Here is a 6,868-nt window from a genome sequence, read left to right as displayed (position 1 = left end):
ATTATCCAGGGAAGGTGGTTAGGCCACGTGGGGCAATTAAGGGGCAGGTTAACCCATTGTTTGTCATAGCCTTTGTACCTCTATGTCATACAATGGGAGTAAGGTAGTTAAAGTGTTTGTATTAACCCCTTGGCTACCTTAGTGACCTCGAAGGCATGCATAATGGTCACTATGGCTTCTAAGGCTGCGCTTATAGTGGATGCAACGGCAACACGACGTCACTCCAAAACAAATAATGGACTCCATTGCGAGCGCTTATAGTAAGCGCGACAGAGCGACGGAGCGACCAAAAATTTGGAAGCCGGGTAAATTTGATTTTTTAGAGACTGTCGCCACATATGACTGTCTCTGAACCAATCAATGACCCCGTTGCTAGCGACGTCACTGAAAGTTAAATGATAACTTTTGCGGGTGGCGACGGCGACGGGTGACGTCATCGGTCGCGTCGCCATCGCCACCACTATAAGCGCGGCCTAAGGCATTCATACATAGGTCTTGGCTGAATTTTGTGGCCTAGTCCAAGGTATTCACTTTGGCTTCTTATATTGCCTTTGCAATATACTGTAGGAAGCCAAAGTGGGCCACTTCAGCACCCTGGACAAGACCCAAATATTTGCTGTGACCCGGTTTAGCTGCAGTATGACCTATTTCCTGCATTAACTTTAACAGCCTACTGTGGATATTATTATTATAATTATTCTGCGGTACATTGGGGTACAGAGTAATGTATGTTACAAAAAAACCTAATAGTTACATAAAAGTCAGGACAAACATGCACAAACACATACATAGAGGTAATGAATTCAGCCCTGCTCGTGAGAGCTTACAATCTAGAGGGAATGAGAGACAATGTTGAAACAGGAAGGTAAAGTGGCCGCTCATTGTAGGATGGAGTGTGCCTCAGGTTGGAGTGTGGTCTAGTCGCACAGCTGATCCCATTAAGGTTTGGGGGGGATGTTTTATAGGATGGGGATTGGTTCAGCCACACATCTGTTCCCATTGGGATTGGAGTTTTTTTTTAGAATATTAGAGATATGCCAGATAGGCTTCCTTAAAAAGGTGAGTTTTCAGAGAGTTTTTAAATATCTGAAAGCTGGGGGTGAGTCTGATGGTGCGTGGCAAGAAATTCCAGAGAGAGGGTGCAGCACGGGAGAAGTCTTGTAGGAGGGAGTGAGAGAAGGTGGATAAGGTAGGAGAAAAGGTGGATGTCATGGGCAGAATGTTTATGTATGTATTTGTGGATGAGGGCTGAGATGTAAGGGGGGGGGAGGCAGCATTGTTTCACACCTCTTTTGCATATCATTAACACTAATGGACGTTAAAGTTAACAGCAGGTCATCTTAGCAATAAGACAGACCTTAATACAAATTTTGGGGGCTTGGAAGATCCCCGTTATCACTTAACGATACCGTAACTGCAGTTAGAATCTCGTTAAGTTAATAATGGAATTCTGAGGCTCTGGGCCAGAGACTACAGAAAAGCAGCGGATGGTGTGTTGTTTTCTAGTTACTTGGGATCCTAATTTATGAGTAACAAATAAGATACAACTAGCTGGATTATGCTTCAATCCATACTTCATTGCTCATTTATTGAGTTTTCCCCCCATTTTTTGGCCATTGGTAAATTAAGAGGTTAACCTGAATTGTTGGAGGGGGTAAAATTGATGACACTGGCACTGGTCTCCAGAGAAAACGAATCCCTCACTGGAATCCTTCCATCCTTAATGCTGGCCAGTTATTTAACAGCAGTGCTATTGAAACCAATATTTAAGGAGATAACTTGCATTAAATGCATTATTTTGTGCATTAACGTGGATAATAATGTCTGCTACTGTATATCTGTATCTGCTAATTACTTTTTCATCCAGACATTGGGGATTGTGTATGGATCTTAGAAACTGGCATTGCTGGCATCAATTTTAAACATGCCTCATAGGTTGAACTTGGTGGACGTACGTCTTTTTTCAACCTCATCTACTATGTAACTATCTCTTTGTATGCTCAATGAATCAAGAATTTCTAATCCGTGTGTGGCAGCACGTGATTTGGGGAATGGTTTTATAAGGCAATTGCAGTTGTTATGGGATGATTTACTGGCACAGGTTAAAGGGTCTACAGGTTGACCCCTTAATGTTCTACCACAAGTTGGTTTATAATGGGCTGTAAATAATTACTAGATGTTGGATGTTCCACATGACTCTGGTTGCAGAAAATAATAGACCAGTGCTATTTTTTTATGATGCAATCTTATTGAATTCTGGAAGATTAATAATCCTCGAAGACTGTGTGGGAAGCAGAAAATGATACAATGGCAAAATACTCAGTCATTTTTAAAAGATATGTAACAAATCTCTTCCGCTTTTTACAGATTCTTGCCAGACCAGACATCTTTGGCCTCTGCCCATGACCATCTCATATTTCCTAAAATTCATAATGCAATAAATTGCAGTGGGAGTGTTAAGTTAATCATTGCAATCCATGTTATCTCCCACTCTTCCGTGCAGAGAACTGCAGAGATAGACAAAGTTCTGAGTGTTCCTCTGAAATGTTTTATTGCAAGTATTCAAATGTTTTTTTTAACCCATAAATGTAAGAAAACAAAGAAAGTATAATATATTTAAAACATGCTTTTGCTATCTACAAAAAAAAACATGTGTTTAGACAACAGAAACAACTTTAAAGGGACACACATGGACTTCTTAAAAATGTTATTGCTTAACCCCTTCCCTACCTGGATGGGCTGCAAGAAAATGCATTGCATCCCCATCTGGCAGCCAAGTGTTAACTTTGGGAAGAATGCACTGGTCACCATTTCTAACTGGAAGTTTTATGAGTATAACACTTTCTCATTTTTACAATAATACAAGAGCAAATGGAAAGATCAGGAGACTAACTTGAAACGCAAGGTGGCGCTCCATGAACAACGTATGCTGTCTACCAAGAGCTGTGAGCAAATTCCATACATAGGCATCACTCTAGCAGAGTCAGCTTTTAGTAACTGTGTCACCCATTCATGTTATACTGTGTGCTTGAACGGTCAGAATAGTTAAACATTCTGCACACAGTGAAAGTATTTTTTATGTTTACAATAAGTTGGCAACTGCACTAAACGATCTCTGCCACGACACTATGATTTCATTTTATACAAAGTAAAATGAGACCATGCTTACATTTTACTTAGTCTATTTCTACCTGTTTAGCATAATCTCTCTTGGTTCCAGATGAGCATGCGACATGCTGCAAAGTAGTGAATGTTGTAGGCCTCTGTGCCATAGGTGAAATACAATGGGAATTTTTAATGAGTTGGACCATAGTGTTCAACTGCCAGTCATACCCGTTAATGTCATCTCTGTTTTGTGAACTGCAGAAGTGTCCCAGGGTTCCAAATTAGTAAGATTTGGGAGTACTTGGCCAAAAGAGGGCATTTTAATGCAAAACTATTGACTTCTATCACTGAGTCTCCTTTGAAGTCTAGGAGATGGCTGATTCTAACAGTCTCTGAGACTGATTCCAAATTAGGAAGACTCACAGAAGATCAGGGAGAATTGACTGCTTATGGTAGCTATATAAAACACAGTGGTCGGAACAAACATATATTGCAATGTTTGATACTGAAATATAACTGAACTTAAGTCCGCGTAGGCTGAGATTGCAGCTGGTTCAGTGTTTTTTTTTTGTTTGTTTGTTTTTTGTTTGTTTTTTTTTAGCCAAATTAACAATATTTTGTTCCATAGGAGTGTTAGTTTGCCTTAAATCATGCTTAAGACATGTTGCTACTTTTATTTGTTTCTACTGGTTTTTTTTCCCCCCTTACTGCTTTCTCATCTGCAAAGGAGATTAAAAAAATAAGGCAGGTTTTCCGGATTTGGGTGGCAAAGAGTCTGAGGCAGGAAAATGGAATTTTGATTAAAAAAAAGCAGGACAAAAACCGTCTCCATTGACATAATAACCTGTCTTTTTCATAACAGGAAACAAAAAGTTTAAAAATCTTTTCTGCTACAGTAGCCTTTCTCCTGGAAAAGCCACTTGATAAATCAGCAGAGTAAAAACACGCCGAAAAATATGTTATGCCAGTTCAAATCAATATATATACATATAGTACCCAATTTATAATATATACAAAAGGCGCATCCAAGTGCAGTCCTGTTTCTGGAAGTTGTGGTTATATTATAGTAACTGGGTCGGCACAAGTGGAGTTTCATAATCATCAAAATGTCCCTTGCTTTCCCACATATGTTTCTCAGCAAGGCAGACCAATTGGGAAGCATTGCCAGCATTTCTATCAGAAAAATAGAAAAAACAAGAAAATCGCACAACTCATAGTGTAGTAAGTAATATGAAATATATTATACAAATGGTGAAGGTGAGTATTGCACGTACAAGATGATTAACATATATAAGCATGTCGTGCAATAACCAGCATGGTACCACAAGCGATCACGAACGCCCACGTAAAAAGATTGACGTCAGCCACTGGAACAGCAATAGGTTGATCTCCTTCTCCAGATACTTCGTGGGTGAATGATGTCCAGTCCAGGTTCCAGCCAGTGGGGGATAAGATAAGTTCAGGGGAATCCAGAAGGTGGTATGTAGCCACCGCTGAGAAATCAAATAAAGTCACTACATTCAGCAGCAATATAACAGCAAATCAGTACAGCAGCGGGTGAGCGCACAGGTGATTCGCATGTACACGGCAGGAACCGCGAGGCAAATAGCAGCCCAACACTTAGCCTGTACAGATATCACCAGCAGTAAATCAGCACAGCAGCGGATGAGCGCAGAGATGATTCACCGGTACACCTTTGAGTTGAGTATGGGGATCTCTCTAATACAGTGATTTTCAACCGTTTTTTGATTAAGGAACCCTAGAATTACATTGTGAAATTCTGGGCAACCCCAACCCTCTCCCCCATCTCTCTCTTCCCTCATACACTCCTCCTCTTACACTCCGCCCCTCTCTCTTCCCCTCGTACACTTACCCTCTCTCTCTTCCCTTCCTTGCTGTCTTTCTCTTCTCCTCGACCCGTCTCTCTTCTCCCCGCTGCTGTCTTTCTCTTCCCCTCACCCCGTCTCTCTTCTCCTCGCTGCTGTCTTTCTCTTCCCCTCACCCCGTCTCTCTCTTCCCCTTCCCCCTGTCTCTCTCTCTTCACCTGCCCCCCTGCCTCTCTGTTTCCCTCTCCGCCCCGTCTCTCTCTTCCCCTCCTCCTGGCCCATATCTCTTGCTCTCTCTTCTTCTCTTACATCCTAGCTAACACACAAATACAGATTACCTTGGGGTGAGGAGACCTGGTGCTTTAATTCCTATAAAAACTTCCAACGTAATGAGATGAGATCCCCTAAACCCATATAACCCCACGACACGTTTGCAGGATAATAGTCACTGCTTTAATTAACAATCTTTAAAACAAAAATGTTACCCAGATTGAAAACACCCACTTCAAGCTCATGGCACTCCTTGTCCACGGTTCGCAACCCACACCTACCAGTTGCCACTCAGCACCCTGGTAAACAATACCATAATTACTTAACATCCCAGGCTTAATTTACCTGCCACATTCCAGTTGAGGAAAAGTCCCACCAAACACAGGATCAAGACCATCAACTCCAGCCGCAACTAATCAAATCTAGCAACAACCTAACTCTTACATCATTGAACGCCAAGTCTAGATAATTTAAAACCCAATAAACCAACTGCCAATTTAACTGCATCCTATAGTCCTGAAATCAATAAATCCGCTGACCTACCTACTGGCCAGGCCAATAGAGGAAATTGACCGCCCAGTTAGGAAATGAATCTCCTTCATTCTTACAGCGGCGAGATGTGCGGTAGCGTCCTCCTGGAAGAAGGTGTTAACCCCCCTGTAAACAGAATCTAAAAAAAAAAGAAGAAACGAGGTAATGCTTATGGAGAGGTTAACTGCTTTTCTTGAACGATCGACAGAAGGTTTCTACAAAGTTTGGGAGCCTTGGCTGACCCATTAACTACAATCAAAACCCAACTAAATCGCGATAGTCGCACAAAAAGTTACACACGAATCTCGGTGAACGAGCCCTGGCGGTTGGGGGTGGGGTGGGCTTCTCCCCCCTTCCCTCTCCCCCTCCCCTTCACCCCCTACCCCCCCCCTCTCCTTTCTCCCTGTCTTTTTCCAGCCTCTAACCTACTGGATCACTCAGTGGTCCTGGGGTCTCGCCTCCTTTGGCAAAGTTCTTCTCTACTTCTCTAACCCTTATATACCTTTTAAAAAAAAAAAAAACTCTTTTGTATTAGGCTGTAATTGTATTTCTATGTATGTAAACTGAAAATGCCTAATAAAAACGTTTGAAGAAAAAAAAAGTACACCGTCAAAGCTCTACAACACTTGATCAGTTTATGATCTTCTGATTCTAAAGTGCATCTCCCCATCCTCCTACTGCAAGCCCACTGAACTTCTTATAGACCCACAAACCAGCTCACCCACATTTAGAGTCCAAATAATCATAACATAAACAGTGCTAAATAACAAACCCTCATAACCCATTGTGCATACCACCTCAGTAACCTCAGTCAAATCTTCCGACAATGAACGTACAAAGTACCTGCCTTGACAAGTGAGAGAACCCCTTTTGAACAAGCACTCATATTGGGATTGATACAAGAAAGTTGATTAAAAATACCTTTATTAGTGTATATGGGTAAAATAAGTGAAGTACATAAACACTCAACACAATTAAAATACGTATTTTAATTTATCCAGCGTTGCATTGAAGGATACATATTAACCCTTTGGTGGTCTCTCTGACAATTGATTCCAACTAGGCCACAATCAGCATATACCATGTTGGTCTGGCCAGCAATGTACTAGCTATATTACACTATACACACTGTCAGT

At 41.4% G+C, this 6,868-nt stretch overlaps 1 long non-coding RNA gene across 2 annotated transcripts; it reads right to left on the bottom strand.

Moving 5' to 3' along the window:
* Positions 1-272: 272 nt before the first annotated feature.
* LOC142489405 (uncharacterized) lies at positions 273-6,559 on the bottom strand. 2 transcript variants are annotated; one of them, XR_012799850.1, is made up of 3 exons: positions 6,527-6,559; positions 5,745-5,871; positions 273-4,598 (listed from the first exon to the last, which is right to left on the bottom strand). It is a non-coding gene; the product is annotated as an uncharacterized LOC142489405 (long non-coding RNA). The 2 variants fall into 2 exon arrangements; XR_012799852.1 differs by having other exon boundaries at positions 6,530-6,549.
* Positions 6,560-6,868: the final 309 nt, after the last annotated feature.

This window comes from Ascaphus truei, chromosome 1 (genome assembly GCF_040206685.1).
Source record: "Ascaphus truei isolate aAscTru1 chromosome 1, aAscTru1.hap1, whole genome shotgun sequence".
NCBI classification, from domain to species: domain Eukaryota; kingdom Metazoa; phylum Chordata; class Amphibia; order Anura; family Ascaphidae; genus Ascaphus; species Ascaphus truei.
Note: the sequence above shows the minus strand (reverse complement) of the source record. Positions and strands in the feature narration are given on the sequence as shown.